This window comes from Stenella coeruleoalba (assembly GCF_951394435.1).
Source record: "Stenella coeruleoalba genome assembly, chromosome: 11".
Classification (NCBI taxonomy): domain Eukaryota; kingdom Metazoa; phylum Chordata; class Mammalia; order Artiodactyla; family Delphinidae; genus Stenella; species Stenella coeruleoalba.
This window is the reverse complement of record NC_137157.1, coordinates 45,734,830-45,753,328: the sequence shown is the minus strand read 5'-3', so window position 1 is coordinate 45,753,328 and position 18,499 is coordinate 45,734,830. Positions and strand designations below refer to the sequence as shown.

General features: G+C 38.0%; 1 protein-coding gene across 5 annotated transcripts in view; it reads right to left on the bottom strand.

Annotated features, from left to right (window-relative positions):
• Positions 1-18,499, bottom strand: part of TSPAN8 (tetraspanin 8) — a 250,353-nt gene that overhangs the window by 216,907 nt on the left and 14,947 nt on the right. For 4 of the 5 annotated variants that reach the window (XR_013830424.1, XR_013830425.1, XR_013830426.1 and 1 more), the window contains exon 3: positions 14,886-15,052. The gene's annotated coding sequence lies outside the window, so the exon portion shown is untranslated. Of the gene's footprint in view, positions 1-14,885; positions 15,053-18,499 lie in introns of those variants that run through there. The other variant, XR_013830428.1, reaches the window with a different exon arrangement.

The window sequence follows — 18,499 nt, the reverse complement described above, 5'->3', positions numbered from 1 at the left end:
CAGAATAATCATTGCCTCTGGGAAGTTGCTGAAGGAATTGCTGAAACAACACCAAAGAATGTTAAGAAAATTAAAATGTTCTATAGTGTGATCTGGGCATTACAAGGATGCATACACATGCTAAAATCCATCAAACTGTTTACTTAGAATTTATAAGTTTTATTGAATATTAATCATACCTCAAATAAGTATTCATATGTGTGTAATATGTATTGCTATTTCCTTAGAAGGGTCAAAATGTTGGAGTATTTTGAAAAATTTAAATATGTAGTTCATAGATCCTCCCCAGCCAGCTCAACAAAAGCCAAAAGTAAGGATGGGATTATCTAGGAAAGACCTGTGGAAGAACCTCTTGTTTCACGGAATAATTTCCAACACATACATGAGAGACCCACAAGATTCTTGAGAATTTTACACAAACAGAACCAATCTGGACAAGCAGAATCAGTTTGGACAGACAGAGGATGAATGAAAGGTTTTCCACAAGCAGAAAACAGACTGACAAAACTATTCAGTTCCAAGTACATGCTACCCTTCATGAAAAAAATGACAGCTCCAGAGGTGGAGGCCCAAGCCCAGAGGGTGGAACCAGAAACCACACTGGATTGTTCCAAGGCCTTAGAACATAATGTCACCTGCCCTCCTGGATTCAAAATTGCTTGGGACTGGTGACCCCTTTTTTTCTTCCATTTTTCTCCCTTTTTGAGTGAAAAGGTCTATAACTTTTATCCCGTGCCTGTCTCACAACTGTATTTTAGCATCAGCTAATTGTTTCTTGAGTTTCACAGGTTCATAAATAGAGAGCAATTGTGCCTCAGGATGGATTAGAGATGAGCATCTCACATATCTGGTTAGATTATGAGATCTGGGACTCTGAGCTAATGAGAGTTAGATGAGATTAGATTATTTGGACTTCAAGTTGCTGCTATAATACATTGAGACTTGGGGAATGTTGGGATTGGGTGAATGAAACTCTGTGCCCATTAAACACTAACTCCCCTTCCTCACCCCTGCAGCCCCTGGGAACCACCATTCTACTTTCTGTCTCTACGTATTTGACTACTCTAGGTACCTCATATAAGTGAAGTCAAACAATGTTTATCCTTTTGTAACTGGCTTATTTCACTTAGCATAATGTCCTCAAGGTTCATCCATGTTGTCACATGTGTCAGAATTTCCCTCTTTTTTTTTTTTTTTTTTTTTGTGTGTGTGTGTGTGTGTTGCACGGGCCTCTCACTGTTGTGGCCTCTCCCGTTGCAGAGCACAGGCTCCAGACGTGCAGGCTCAGCGGCCATGGCTCACGGGCCTAGCCGCTCCGCGGCATGTGGGATCCTCCCAGACCGGGGCACGAACACATGTCCCCTGCATCGGCAGGCGGACTCTCAACCACTGCGCCACCAGGGAAGTCCTTCCCTCTCGTTTAATGCTGAATAATATTCCATGTTATGTATGTGTCCTGTTTTGCTTCTCCATTCAACCATCAGTGGCCACTCGGGTTGCTTCCACCTTTTGGCTATTGTGAATAATGCTGCTATAAAAACGGGTGTACAAATATCTGTTCCACTCTCTGCTTTCATTTCTTTTGTGTGTATACCCAGAAGTGGAATTCTAGATCATATGGTAATTCTATGTTTAATTTTTTGAGGAATTTCCGTACTGTTTTCTACAGCAGCTATACCATTTTATATTCTCACCCATAACACACAAAGGTTCTAATTTCTCCACACCCTTGTCAACACTTATTATTTCTGTTTGGTTGGTTCTTTCAATAATAGTCATCTTAATGTGTGTAAAGTGGCATTTCGCTGTGGTTTTGATTTGCATTTCCCTAGTGATTAGTGATGCTGAACATCTTTTCATGTGCTATTGGCCATTTGTATATCTTCCTTGGAGAGATGTCTATTCAAGTCCTTTGACCATTTTTTTTTTTATTACTCAAACAGAAAGTCACAAAAATTATAATCATCCTCACTTTGACCATTTTTTAATTGGGTTATTTTGCTGTTGTTGAACTGTAGAAGATCTTCGCATATTCAGGATATTAATCCCTTATCAGATATATGATTTGCAAAAATTTCTCCCATTCCAAGCATTGCCTTTTCACTCTGTTGATAATTTCCTTGGATGCACAAAACTTTTTCATTTTGATGAAGTCCAACTTATTACTTTTTCTTTCATCTCCTATGGCTTTGATGTCATATCCAAGAAACTTATTGCCAAATCCAATGTCATAAGGTTTTGCCCTATGTTTTCTTCTAAGAGTTTTAGAGTTTTAGCTCTCACATTTAGGTCCATTGATCACATTTACGTCCACTTGATCCATTTCAAGTTATTTTTATATATGGTGTAAGGTAAGGGTTCAATTTTATTATTTCACATGTGAATATACAGTTTTCCCAACATCATTTGATGAAAAGACTGTCCTTTTCCCATTGGATGGCCTTAGCATGCTATTTATGTCATTTTAATTAACTCACCTCATAATAAATTCTATTATAATTATTGAATAATAAAACTGCAGTCTATTACCTGGAATAATAAATTCACTTCTTCTTTTGAGTGGATACAGGCCATACCCACTTCTATCGACAGAGCAGAAAATCATTATACTATGCTGCTTCATGGATTTACTTTTCTAATTATTCGACTCTAAAAGGCACAATGCACTGTTATAGATCACCTATACTCAATTAAATTAGAAAAATTTTGAATATTATAATAAAATAGAACAAATGTTTAAAGAAATGTCCTTAAGTTTCATACAGGAGAAATAAAATCTACCTAAGATAGGGAGTATAAAAAGTACTACAAATCAGTTGTCTGGATTCCTAGAGGAGTTAGACTCATTTCCTCAAGGTCAGCCCAAGAGTTATCCTTATTTTGTATTTTCCTTCTTAAATTTTCCTTGCTCTACCATCCACCCCCATACTTTACCCTTACTATCCTCAGAGATCTCACTAACCTTATCAATCATAATTCAATACATTTTAGTCACTACGTTATCTAAAGGGAAGTAGAGGGCCTTATTGTGCTCATAAAAATAAAGCTATAGTGATGAAAGTAGATCCCTATTATTTGTAATTTTTAAAATCTGTATATGATTTGACCAAAAATACAGATAAAAGTAATGGTGGTAACAGAAATAGTAGTAGAAGTAGAGGAAGCTGACACCCTTTGACTTACAATGTGCTAAGAACTTAATATTAAATGTCATTTAATCCTCAAAATAACCCTATGATATAGGTACTGTTATCAACCCATTCTAGAGTTGAGGAGACCAGGTCTTAGAGAGAATTTCATGCCCACATACCCCACGGATGAAATGGAAGAGACAGTATTCAAGTCCAAAGGCTGTGCCCTTACACAATTACATCAATGTTTCACAAGCTTTTATCAGTCAGGTATGAGTTTCACGTGGTTGAAATATTTGTAGACAATGTGTATTTCTGTATTATTATTTACTTATATTTTTCTTTAAAATCAACTCTTAAAAAAAACTTTATTTTTAAAGGTTTAAAAAAGAACAAAAAGAAGTCTTTAATGCTACATAAATACCTGCAAAGACTGAGTGTGAGACCTAGTCCCCCTCTTCAAATAAGAGATTCAAAGTGTCAGATGTTGTAAGTGTGATTAATGCCAAACTAAGCCTTTCTTTTGAACTAATTAGAAGAATCGAAAGAAAACTCAAAAGGAATGATTTACTTACTATCTGTTTTTAAGTTCATTATAGCTGATGATCATATAAAACAGACTGAGGAGTCCTGTACGTGTACTTCTTCATGGTACCTGCCCCTCACCTTGGGAGACGATCCATTACCCTCTGTTGTGCTTGGATGTGCCATTATACCAGCAGCAAGTTAACTCTCCTACCAAACAACTAGTGAGGTGTTTGTAACAGGAAGCTTCTCCAAACCCTCTTGTCTACTAAAGACAACAACAGTTAAGGAAAGAGTCTGGTGGAGGAAAGAGACAAGTTGACTTGCAAAGCCATGTAATAAGTGGTGGTAAATAGGTGTAACAGAAGACCTAGGCCTTTAAAAACAAATGGAATTAAGAATTAAGGTATAATAATGTCCCACTTCATGCCTGAATTTAAAAGAAAAATATATAAGATCTATTGTAATAGGTTCCTATATATTTCATAAATTATAAATATATTAAAAATTTATACTTTTATCTCCACAAAGTATCCCAATTAATAATTTCATAGACACCATATCTTCAAGCACTCTAAGTATAAATCTATGCTACAATTTTTAACAAAGGGAAGGTAGTTCATTTTAAAAACCTAGCTCAGTACTGACATCAATAGCTGAGAATTTCCTTCCTCCAGGCTGACCCAGCTGCAAGGCTAGAAGAGCACGGCTGCTCTCCAACCTGCCCCGGGTCTCCTCACATCTTCACCCAACTGAAGTGACACAGCAGGACTTCTATTGTCACACTGTCCTCTCTACCCTATGACTGTGTGGCAAGCATATTTAAGAACCTGTAAATTAAATTGTCTATTATCCAGAAGAACTTTGTATTTCTGGTTTAAATTTGTCCTGTTGAATTTTAACTATGAATAATTCATCAACTTCATCATTTAATGGCATTTTAAGCACCCATATGTGTTGAAGACTTTGTTTTAAAAAAAAAAAGGATTTTTTACAAATTATACTAATATCGATAGGAACAAACCTAAACTCACTTATTAAAAAAAAGGAACAATAAAACAAACACTAGCCGATGCTAGAATTTTTTTTCTAATAGTTGTTATTATGATTACTCAAGAGCAGAGGAATGAGTGAAAACCATAATTCATTTTAACTAAATGTAGAACACAGGCAGTGGTTACCTGAAGCAGATGTGCCAATGGGAAGACGGGGACATTTAGCCTAACTAGAAAGTACAATATTGGAGCATTACCTGCAGAATAGGTACCTTGGGTGAAAAGGGGAAGGCCATAAAGGGCTGAGGGAGCCCATACTGAGATCTGGAAGACAACTCCGACATGCGGGCTGCCCTGAAACAAAGATAAGACCCCAACATGGCCTCTAGGAGTTTACGGCACAGAACTGGAGCAGTAGCCAGGTGTAAAAGTAGCGTCTTTTCTGAGGCCATAAAACATGGTGCTGCCTGAAGACTTAAGCTCGTAGTCTGCAAAGTGTCCTCTAGTGTCCAAAAGCTCTCACTGCATGTAAAAATAGAAACCTTTCTCCAGTCACAAGATCAAGGATCGCTCTCCCTGCCCACAGCCTGCTACTTGGTAGTCAATCTGGTGACTATTTTTCAAGGTTCCACATGGTTTTCCACTTAATCTTGATAATCAGTCAACAAAGCAAACAATGTAATTTAAAGCATCCTGATTTAACGGCCAAAAGGAGGCAACAGAGCATCTAAGAATATGGTCTGGAGTCTGACGGCCTGGAAGGGTAAAACCTTGCACTGCCACTTGCTGGCTTTGTGACCATGGATGAATGAATTAATTTTCTTGCTTTCAGCTGACACATCTGTAAAGTAGGGATAATAACATTATCACCTCATAGAATAACCATAATAATCCTAGGAGGTAATAAATATTATTAACCAAACCTGGAGCCAACCTACCTCAGAATCTTTTTCTTGTGTTATAGTAAATTTCCCCTATTCTTAAAGCTACTTTCAGTGTGTGCTTTCCACTATTATTTGCAGCTATTGCCAACCCACTGATAACACTGACTATTGTAAATGAGTATTTCAAATTACATTCTATAGTCTTCCCGTGGGCTGGATTTTAGCGCACTACAGACTGTTCAATTATATGGATCATCTAACTCACTAGTTATACAGATGAGAAAACCAAGGCCCAAAGATATTAAGTGTCTTATCCCAGGTCACACAGCTGCCAGAGCTGGGACTGTCTAAAACTCAATATGCCTGGCTCCCAGTCCAGTGCCCTTTTATCACATAATTCATTTCATTCCTCTTCTCCATCCATAAAAGTCAACACAAATCACACTCCAAATCAGAGGCAGCAGAGGAAGCAACTATTTCTGCAACACAAGATGTGACAACAACTAACCACTTTTTAAAGGCAGATAATGGATTAACATGATATTATAATGAAAAGATATCGGAAGAACTACTGTGAAAGCAAAAGATCAGTCAGCTCAATAATGTCTGAAATATCACTGATCAGACCTTGATATACAGAAAAATATAAACAAATGGAGGAACCATTTTAATGTGCTTACTTACAACCAACCCATGATACTGCCTCTACCTGCTTCCCTGCCCTCGGTCCAGCCCTGTGGTTAAACTCACTAGCCCTATTACTAGTTCTTTAATTAGAACCTGGCTATCATTCTGCCTTCCCTCCAGTTTACATCCTGCTATCTCTTCTTCTTGAGTCTGGGGGAGTGAGGAATAGAAAGATGATATTTACATTTGCTACTGCTCTGGAACTATCTTTACACAGACCTTCACATGGAAAGTTCACTGTCATTCAGGTCTCAGCTGAAATGTCACCTCCTCCTCAGATGGGTCCTTTCTCATGATAGCCTAAAGCAGCCCACTCTTATCTCCTTATCACATTACCCAGTTTTATTTTATCACAGTACTAGTTACTACCTGCTGTTTTCTTTTTTTCCATTAATTTTTGTATTTATTTCTTCTCATTTCCTCCAGCTAAAATGCGTACTATTAGATACCCTGACTGTCAGCAGCATTGTAACTCCAGGAGGTAAAGCAGTGACTGAGAATAAGTACTCAATAAATGTTAGCTGAGCATTGCCTAAGTTTACACTGTTAGTTCCAGAGCCAAGATTAAAATTCAGATGTCTAGCCACTAATTCTTTTCACTGCATTCTGACTTCTACATGACTTTATCTTGGAACATAATAAATTTTTTTAAACATCTTTATTGGAGTATAATTGCTTTACAATGCTGTATTAGTTTCTGCTTTATAACAAAGTGAATCAGCTATACATATACATATATCCCCATATCCCCTCCCTCTTGCATCTCCCTCCCACCCTCCCTATCCCACCCCTCTAGGTGGTCACAAAGCACTGAGCTGATCTCCCTGTGCTATGCGGCTGCTTCCCACTAGCTATCTATTTTACATTTGGTAGTGTATATATGTCCGTGCCACTCTCTCACTTCATCCCAGCTTACCCTTCCCCCCGCCGTGTCCTCAAGTCCATTCTCTACATCTGCATCATTATTCCTGTCCTGCCCCTAGGTTCTTCATAACCTTTTTTTTTTTAGCTTCCATATATATGTGTTAGCATACGGTATTTGTTTTTCTCTTTCTGACTTACTTCACTCTGTATGACAGACTCTAGGTCCATCCACCTCACTACAAATAACTCTATTTCATTTCTTTTTATGGCTGAGTAATATTCCGTTGTATATATGTGCCACATCTTCTTTATCCATTCATCTGTCGATGGACACTTGGTTGCTTCCATGTCCTGGCTATTGTAAATAGAGCTGCAATGAACATTGTGGTACATGACTCTTTTTGAATTATGGTTTTCTCAGGGTATATGCCCAGGAGTGGGACTGCTGGGTCGTATGGTAGTTCTATTTGTAGTATTTTAAGGAATCTCCATACTGTTCTCCATAGTGGCTGTATCAATTTACATTCCCACCGAATATAATAAATTTTAACATGTGCTACTTACTTTACCTATATTGACCTCTACCTACCACCTCCTTTAAATTAAAAGTACACTTACCTTTTAAGGCCTATTTTATTTTCACCATGGTGCTTTTTTTTTAAATCACACAATCAAATTTAATCAATCCTTTCTCAGTGTTAGTATAACATCTTTATTATATTTCATTTTGGAAACTTAACTTACCTTGTTTTTCATCTGGCTCTCCTGACTCTTAGCTTATCTTCTTTTTTATCTAGACTATAAATTGTCTGAAGATAGTGATGGTGTCTAATTCTTTTTCATTCCTCCCTATGCCTATCAGACTGTCTTAAATATAGAAGTTATTCAATAAATTCTTGCTGAATTAAATTATTTTCTCTCTACACAAAGATTTTGTTGACTTCCAGAGATGTTGGGTGGTCAAAATACAATAAAAAGCACTCAAGGAGGCAGAACAACCTGTTTGTTGACAATAATGATATTTCCAGGGAATATATCGGAACAACTAAGGTTCAAGGCAATATTCCACACATTCTAGAATGAATTCCATGGAGGAATAAATTGCATCTCACTGACTCAGAACCTATAAATATTTTTCAAGTAATATCTACACAGGATATTGAATTCCAAACAACTTTTGAAAACCACTAATCATTCACATTCTTCCCCAAATGTCACACAGTGTAAAACTGATGGATCTTTTGTGACCTGATGACATTTGTCTCCATTTCTGAAGGCATTATAATGGAAATGTGGTCTTCTATCATCCTGCTACAGTTGGTATAAATCCACTAGATACTTTTTAAAAATATTTTGGGAACACACAGTCATGCAAACCAATGTCTGCCTGTCCCAGCAGGGGATAGTAAAAGACTTTACAAACACCAGATGGGATTTAACAGCATTAGTAAAACATAAAATGCTCCAAGAGTGCTAAGTCACTTCACGAACAACTCAAAGCAAATATATTTAATTTCCATTATACATATTTTTCTTTCTTAAGAAATTCTAAAATTTTCCAATAAAAGTTTTATCATAGTCCTCTGACACTTAATTTCTCTTAAAATTAAATTATAATTATTTACCCTTTGGACACTATGCACAGATTATTATTAGTGGATATATTAACAACTTTCTAATTTTACCACAAGTATAGAACATCTGGAGTTCTAAATAAGCAGTCACCTGATTTCAATATTTAAATGCTTGCTTCACCAGAAATCCAACAGTCTAACATGCCTTTTTATTCTTGTCATATCTAACTTTAACCTTGTAACCATGCAGGAGTTGATATTTTGACAAATATTTTACAAAATAGTAATTGCAAATCATTTAACAAAATATGACCTAGAAAGACATTACTACCTAATTTTTTTTAAATATGATTTTCTTGGACTTTTCAGGGAATATAATATTGTCATAAAATGGAGTCAATTTTCTATTCAAGGCGAGCAGAAGCACAGATAACCCTCCCTACTCCAAAAGAAATTACTCATGCAATTGGATTTTATTGTGTGTTTTACTCAAATAACAAGCAGCCAGGTTGAGGGTAAGAAGAGACAGGATGTCTACAAATGTTCTTTACTATTGTTTTACTTAGATTAACATTAGAAAATGATTCTCTTTGCCTAACCACCTCTCAGAAATGGTTGCAATCCAGAAGAAAGCAGTTGAAAGTCAATCTGAGATTAAATTTTAGCTGCATATAATATAGTAAGTATATAATCCACAAACAAGGCAACTCAAGGAAAAAAAGGGGAATTCCCTGGCAGTCCAGCGGTCAGGACTCTGCGCTCTCACTGCCAGGGGCCCGGGGTTCAATCCCTGGTCGGGGAACTAAGATACCACATGCGGCACAGTCAAAAAAAAAAGAAAAAAAATGTATTCGGGCGGCCCACCCCATGGACCACAGCCATGCCTACGAGCAGAGATGCAGCCTTCCATCCTCTGAACCACCACACTTATCTCAGATAAGAAACAATTCAAAGCAATAAAATGCTATAACAGCAGTCAGAGCAGCGCGAGTCAAACACCTGCTAGCTCACTTGATGACAGTCCCCAAACCAGAGGTCAAGGTTATGAATTTGCTCAAACATGAGGTCAAGAAAGGGGCTCTGTTCACAGACAGTAACTTTTTTTTTTTTTTTTTTTTTTTTTTTGACCACACTGCGCCACACGTAGGATCTTAGTTCCCCAACCAGGGATCAAACCCATGCCTCCTGCATTGGAAGCGTGGAGTCCTAACCACTGGACCTCCAGGGAAGTCCTGACAGACAGTATCTTTAATCTCAAAGAGAATGAACTTCACAAAAAAGCAAATCTAATGATGTCAATCTCCTATTTAAAACTCTTCAACAGCTACCCTCTGACCTCAGGAGAAAGTTCGAACTCCCTAGCACACCATCCAAAGCCTTCAGGACCTGGGTCAGCTTATTTCTCTGGCTCGTCTCTCAGCCTTTCCCCTCCCTGCATCAAGGCTGCTCAGCAACAGACAATTCCCCACAAACATGCTAATCCTTCAACCTAGCACACCCTTCCCTCAGCTTCTCCTGACTTATTTCCATCCATAGCCCAGGGGTCCACTTAGAGGGCAGCTTCTCCAGGAGTCCTGCATCCCCAAAGTCTTGGGAGAGCAGAAAATCCTCCCGCAAGCTGCTCCCAGTGCTTTAATCCATATCCCATGGATCTCACTGTATTCAAATTGTAAGGCAGTTTGTTTGTCTCCACTGCTGGCCTGTGTTATTTAATCCTTCTGAAAACCAATGAGGTAGGCCTTACTGTGCCATTGTACAGATTAAGAAACAAAGACTCAGAGATAACTTACTTGAGGTCACTTATTTCATGGTGGGAGAAGAACTAAAACCCTGTACCTTCCCTTAACTATCATACTATGAGGCCACCCAGGGTAGAGCCTTAATCCAAGCATTATGAATTGTTATTAAATTAAACAAGATTGTAGAGAGAGAAAATGCTTAGCATAGGACCTGTGACATATACTATGTGCTCAATAAATATGAGCCATCATCATCGCCATCATAATCATTATTAGCATTAGCTTTATCACTGTTTGGTCAAAGTTCATCTCTTTCAACGCAAAACTCCAGGAATCCTGCCAAACCCAGGATCTTTCCAAACAATGAGATCAATCATTAAGTGATGGTTTTCTCAAACTACTTCCCCTGCTTTTCTTCCTTAGAAGTCTTTAAAACCAACCTGTATTATGCTTCTAAAAAAGACAAAAAGAGGTTGCTCTCAAATGAAATCCCTTTTCACTTCCTTCCACCAGCACTCATTCCTTGGTTATTGAGGGTTACATTAAAGAGTCTAAAAAAGTATGTGTTTCACATCTTTGGTGTCGTTATTCTATCACTGTTTTAGCGTGATATCCATCTTGATCCTTTTGGCTTGACCTAAGCCCATTATATGTGAGGCCAAGCTAGAGTGAATTTTTACAAAACTCTTTATTTCTTTAGGGATGTGAAACTGAACCTTGTCCCAATGGCAGCAGCATCTATTTAAAGACAATCTGATTTTGTAGGAACTTAGATGGAAAACAATGAAAACAGGAACTGTCTGCTATTAAATATGTTTCCTGTAACCCAAGCTCAGTAAATTGAGTCTCTTGGTTTTGCTGTTGTTCCACCTCTGGGAGTCCTGTTTAAATCAACAGGGTTTTGTGAGTACAGATCAATGGCAGGATTTTCAGTTTCACAGAGAAACAAAGCTTTCCAGGAGAAAGAATCGGCCAGTGCACAGCAAGTACAGTGTCTTAATTGAAAATGCTCTTTCAAGCTCTGAAAACTTGTGTTAGTTCATTGAATCTGGGATTTGTTCCTCCACACTGAAAGCTAAGTGCACAATTTAACATACTTGGCATTTTCTTTTTTAAGGGCGATCCAAACTTTGAAATGCCTCTTGCATTACAGGTCCAAAGAGCCCTCATGAAAAAATAAAATAAAACCTTTGGTTATCAACTTATTCACAGTAGCAGATTGGAGCTGCAGTTTATAACTTTCAATTTCCTGAGAGCAAATGTAAGATATTTAGCCAAAAATATTCCAATTTATAAGTGATCATACAACTTTTTCTATCAGCTCCCATACTGGAGATTCAGCTTCTTGATTTAGAATTCAGAGTTTTATTTTAAATTTATGGGTAAAAGAGTGAAGAGTGAAAACTTGGCCACATCTCCGGACACTAGACAGTGGATCCAACGAGAGCTCCTGGGTATAGGAAGGGTAAGTCCTGCATTGTGCACACAGGGCTGGGAACTGGGCAGGACAAAAGCAAGCAGAGAAGAATTGAGGAGGTAATAGAATGGCAGTCGAAGAGGAGGGTGGAACAGAGGAGAAATCTTGAGGTACCATCTTCATCTACCAGCATCTATGTAAAGATGAAAAAAGTGCTTCGTTCCATATCTAATCTCAACCCTATATTGCAAGTTCTAGAGATAAAGTGGGAACTTCTCAGCCATCAAGGGACGAATCCCAAAGCACTAGGCACTGTCCACCCCCTCCGTCTCTGAGAAGCTGACAGAGCTCCAAGATCTGGGAGATGATTTTGGACTATTCCCAGATCTCCAGGCCTCTGGAAACCTCAGAAGGGACCACAGAGTCCCACTCAGTGCTGCCTTCCCATCCATCCCAATGTGGAGAAAAGACATCACATTCTCCATTCTACTCTCTTACCTTCATGTACAAAATGCTCAAGGCTCTCATAACACAGCCTTAGTATCCCAGAGTTGAGCTCAAAAATCTTTACATACATGGAAGCCATGCATTTTTCTCTGAGTATCATTTTTGTCTCTATTGTACCAAGAACTTAAGATTCATAGTATCTTTCCCTAAATCCCATGAGTATAATTTTTTAAAGCATGGGCGGGAAACGGATTGACCATTTTAATGGTGTGAGCACGGGATTTACATGCATTTTTCCAGGTTTTCTGAGAAGAATGGGAATAAAATTTTTTCAAAGTAAGAAAGAATTTCAGAATGCCTAAAGGAAGCTACATAAATAAATAATCTTTTATGTCTAATGCAGCGCTTATTAACATGGACTCCTATGGCCTTCAATGCTTCAATACACGACTACCCGGAAAGTTTATGCAAATTTAGGGTGCATACACATTTTAGTATTTTATGTAGACGGGGCTCATTGCTTTTATAAAATTTTAAATATGGTAGATGGCCCCCCAAAACAAGTTTTAGAGGAGTTAAATTAACAAGAAGTGCAAATTTTCTATTTCATACTATCTTTCAGCCCTTCAATGCCACAAAATTTTTGCCACGGTTGAGCACTTTGCATCTGAAGACAGAGCTATAGATTGAAGATTCCGCTGATTGAAGACATTGATAAAATAGCAGCCGTCTTGATTGTTTATCCTGTTCTCTTCCTGCTTTCTACAGGAGCCCCAAGTTAATGAAATACCCATTCCAGGAGCAATCTCTACACCTACAGACCTATTTGTAGTTCCAGGGCCAGGTTCAGAGAGCTGAGAGTAAGATAGACTCAATAATAGCCAGTATTTACTGAGAGCTCCTGATCTATGTACCAGGCACTCTGTGAAGCATTTTTTCTCACTCGGTCTCCATAACAATCCCATTAGATTACTACTGCTAGTATTCCCATTTCACGCATGAGAGTTAGAAAATTAAGTCTTTGCCCAAGGTTATGCAATGAGAAAGCGGTAAGACCAAAAATCTAAACCCAGATGGTCTGACTCCAGAATCAACAGTCTAAGCCATTGTGATACGCTTCTCCAGAAGTTTTCCAGGAATATCACTGAGGAAGCAGGCAATCGAGACAGCACTTCCGTTTTTCATCCTGACCTAATATTTCTGAGCTGAGCAAGAATCTGGACATCGTCTCATCACCCATCTTTACAGGGGAGAAAACCAGAGAGATTTCACAGTATAATGAAGAAGAGATAGATGGAGCAGCAATAAAAAAGCAAATGGGGACAATGCAAAAATACACACGTATAATAGAAGAAAGTGTAATTGATAAAGCACATTTATTAAATGGTAGTTATCTTTATCTTAAGTACTACTTTTTTAAAATGGAAGTTATCTTTATCTGAAGTACTACTTTTTTTTTAGCGGTACGCGGGCCTCTCACTGTCGCGGCTTCTCTCGTTGCGGAGCACAGGCTTCGGACGCGCAGCCTCAGCGGCCATGGCCCACGGGCCCAGCCGCTCCGCGGCATGTAGGGATCCTTCTTGGCCGGGGTACGAACCCGTGTCCCCTGCATCAGAAGGCAGACTCTCAATCACTGCGCCACCAGGGAAGCCCTGAAGTACTACTTTTAAAATCTATCCAAGAGAGCATTGTGTAAGAAGGTAAAAAGGTACACCCATTTTGGAAAACAATTTGACAGTCCCTCAAAATGTTAAACAGATATGACCCAACAATTCTATTCAAGTATACACCCAAGAGAATTGAAAACACATGTCCACATAAAAACGTGTACACTAATGTCTAATGTTCATAGCAGCATTGTTCATATGCCAAAAAAATAGAAACAATAATCCAAATGTCCAGCAATTAATAAATAGATAAATGAAGTGTGGTATATCTATACGGTGGGAGACTATCTGCCAATAAAAAGCAATGAAACTTTGGTACGTGCTACAATACGGGTGAACCTCAAAAACATTATGCTAAGTGAAGTAAGGCAATCACAAAAGACCACATATTGTATGATCCCAGTTACACAAAATGTCCAAAATAGGTAAGTGACAGAGACAGAAAGATTAGTTAGTGGTTGCCAGGCGCTAAGGGCAGGGGAGAATGGAGTGAGAAATAAGGAATTATAGGTAATGGTTAGAAGTTTTATTTGTAGGGTGATGAAAATGTTCTATAATTAGATTATGGTGATGGTTGCACAGCTCTGTAAATATACTAAAAACTATTGAACTGTAGGGCTTCCCTGGTGGCGCAGTGGTTGAGAGTCCGCCCCCCTATGCAGGGGATGCGGGTTCGTGCCCCAGTCCAGGAAGGTCCCACATGCCGCAGAGCTGTTAGGCCCGTGAGCCATGGAGCGGTTAGGCCCATGAGCCACGGCCGCTGAGCCTGCGCGTCCGGAGCCTGTGCTCCGCAAGGGGAGACGCCGCAACAGTGAGAGGCCCGCGTACCGCAAAAGCAAACAAACAAAAAAACTATTGAACTGTAAATTTTAAGAGGGTGAACTTTATGGCATGTAAATTATATCTCAACATGGCTGTTAAAAATTGTTTTAAAATTAGCATGTGTGCTTCCTACCTTTACCATGGGGAGTGTAACAGCAACGGTAAAGTTGTTTCATCCCCACCTTTCAGCCATACTGCTTGCACTCTCTTCATCTGTCTTCCGGTAAAAGCATCACTCACGACCAGCAGGGGGAGCTCAAACGATAGCTTTATCCGGTCTCTGCTCCCAATCACAAACAGCTGTGAGGGCAGAAAGACTATTTTCAAATTTAGAGAAAATGAAAGATAGTTGAGTTTTATCCTTACCTATCCCCACCAAAAGGATTGAAAAGTTGATATGAGCATTCATCTCTTTAAAACAAACCCACATCGATCCTCTTACACATCTCAGCTTTTCAATTACATTGTATTCTCCATAACACAATATCTAGATTATAATAGGATAGACTATGATGTTTGACCGAATACTTCTGTGCTCTTTCCCTATAAATTGCTTTTAAAACAGTCAGTGAAATCCAGCAGAAGAACAAAAAGTTAGCATCTTATGTATAGAATGTCTTTATCATTACACGCTACCTAGTTGCACCTCCCATCTTTGCTCCAGCTCTGGGATCAACTGATTTGTAATATTATCACAGTGCTTAGGATTTTAGTGCAAAATAAATGTTAGCTATTTTTGTTGCATTCCAGGCTGAGAAACAGCTTTTGAAAGGGCATTTATCTATTCAAGAAAGTTTACTGAATATCTACTATAAGCTAGTCAGTGGTGGGGAAAAAACAGGTATAGAAACTGTCCTCATGGCTTGTACTCAGGTGGGGGAAAGGTGAAATTAAACAAACATATAAATAAGATGTAATCCTAAATTATAATAAGTACATTGAAGGAAAAGCACAAGGTAATTAGAGAAATGATAACAGGAGTATCTAATTTAGATTGGGCGGTCAGGGAAAGTCTCTGAGGAGTTAGCAATTACACTGACAATGGAAGACAGAATGTTCTAGGTGGAGGAAATACTACTGTGTGCATCTTGAGTCAGGAAAAGACTTCAAGAAGGCTTGGGCTGGAGCCTAATGAGGAGAGGGAACACGGTGCTAGAAGACGTTAGAGGGTAGGGTAAGTGCCAGGTCATGTAAGGCCCTGTGGGCTCTAGGAAGGGGGTTGTATTTTACTTTAAATGTAACGGGGAGCCACTGAAGAATTGTAAGCATACAAGTGGGTTGTCAGAGTTGCATTTTTATTAGACCAATCTGGTCATAAAGTGGAAACTTGATTAAAGAGTCTCAAAGCAGAAGTGGGAAGGGCATGCTAGTTGAAAGAAACCATCCATTTTGTTGTGAATGAAATGTGAGGTTCAGGGGCGGTGGGAAGTTATAAGAGTCATTCTAGAAAGACAATGACATACTCCCAGGCCCATTTCATGGCAGGCTCCAGAATCCATGGCATAATCTGTGTTTACCCTAGTTCTCTACCAACACCAATCCTAGCCACATCTTCAAAAAGAATCAGCAACTATGAAAAGCATACCCAAGCAAACAGTAATGCTGCTTTTCCCTCTCTGAAGTTATGTAGAGCCATTCTTAATACAGGGGAAAAAAATCAATGTACACACATGTTTCCCAGAGAAAACATGTTTAATTTTAAAAAGTATACATGCTTCCTAAAATTGTGACCCCTCGTTGCACCAGCTGTTAGAATTACAATGGTGCATCAAATGAGGGTAATCAATTTTACACAGATGAGGAAAGATATAATATTTCAAGCCAAGCTTTGGAATTAACTAAATTTACATGCATGTTGTAGTGGAAAGAGCATGGACTATAATTTCAGAGGACGTAGGGTCAATCCTTACTCCACCACGTACAAGTCGTATCTTTGGGCAATTTACTTGACTTCCCCAAACATCTGGTTCCGTGAGTGTAAAATGTAGATAATAATAATGTCCACCTCACGGAGAGGTCGTGAACATGAAATGAGCATGTTCAATGCTCAGTGGCTTTCCAGATCATTACTTTAAGAATGTATAAACTATTCAGTGTAAAATAAGCTACAAGGATATATTGTACAACACAGGTAATACAGGAAATATTTTATAATAACTGTAAATGGAATATAACCTTTAAAATTGTGACTCTTTATATTGTACACCTGTAGCTTATATAATATTGTATATCAACCATCCTTCAATCAAAAAAAAGAATGTACTTCCAAAAATTTAATCAAGTTCCTGAAAATAAAACTTCTGTATGAAAAATAGAAAATTACCTTCTCTTCAATAACATTTTTTGGCTTGTTTTACTTATTTTTTTTAAGTTTTTTATTGGAGTATAGTTATTTACCATGTTGTGTTAATTTCAGGTGTACAGCAAAGTGAATCAGTTATACTTATACACATATCCACTCTTTTTTTAGATTCTTTTCCCATATAGGTCTTTGATAACATTTTAACATGATTGGCCACCTCAATCAAATTCTATAAATTGAAACATTTTGACATTCAATTTTCTGCATCAAAAAAAAAATCAAACTATCAAAGAAACTGGTTATAAATTTTCAATATTGCAGAAGTGCTAGATATTGGGAAAATAAAGATACATGAAATAAATGGAATGAACAAAACGAAAGAATAATAGTTTCTAAAGAATGAGGTTGTTAGTTTCCAAAATCAATAGATATAACTTAGAAACAAAATCATTGGTCAGTTTAAGGGTATTATGAAAATATTTCCAACACCTCAGCTCTATCACTTACTCGTTACATGACTTTAGCAAAGCCCCTTAAACTTGGCAAACTTGAATTTCCTCACTTATAAAATGAAGATAATAGCACCTAATTCATAGATTTATTGTGAAAGATAAAATCGTGCCTCTAAAGCACTTTTGCGTAGTACCTGGCACGAGTAGGTTCTGAATAAATGTCCGTTGTTATTTTTTGTTTCAATATCTGAAAGCCTGTTTTAGGTCTTTTGAACATAGAATATTTTCGACTGTTTTATTTATCTCAGACATTCTCAAATAGATTAGATAACTTCTATTTCTGTTTCAAACAGGTTAAATGAATGTACTCCAAGTAGACTGACTGTTCCCATCACTCCATCAGAATTGCTCTTGCTAAGATTTATTAATGACCTGCACTACGCTAAACCCAATAGACAATTCTCCCTTTTCATCTTAAATCTGTTAGGAGCATATTTCACTGTTGATCACTCATTCCCACTTGAAGTATTTCCTTCCCATGGCCTCCAGAACACCGTTTTCTCCTGATTTTCCTCCTCCCACACTGGCCATTCTCCTTCCTAACCTTTGCTGGTAATGCTTCAGTGCCTCAACCTCTACTGTAGACTTTTTATAGGGTAGTTTCAGAGTATTTCAGGCTTGGTCTTCAGGTCTCTTCTCTTTTCTATCTGCACTCACTCCCTTAATGATCCCAGAAAGTCTTGTTGCTTTTATTCTATTTTATTTATTTATTTATTCTTTTTTTGGAAAAGGTGGTCTTTTTAATAACTGCTTTTGTCACCAGGTTAAGTCATGCAGTTATAAAGTAGTTAGAAATTTCTGAAAGGATCTTATTGTTAAAAAAAGAAAAGCTCATTTTTAATGCCTCCTGTGTTCCGACAATTATCAACTTTAAATTGCCAGCCTGGTGTTCTCCTCTGAATGCCAGACATACATATTCAACTACAAACTCAG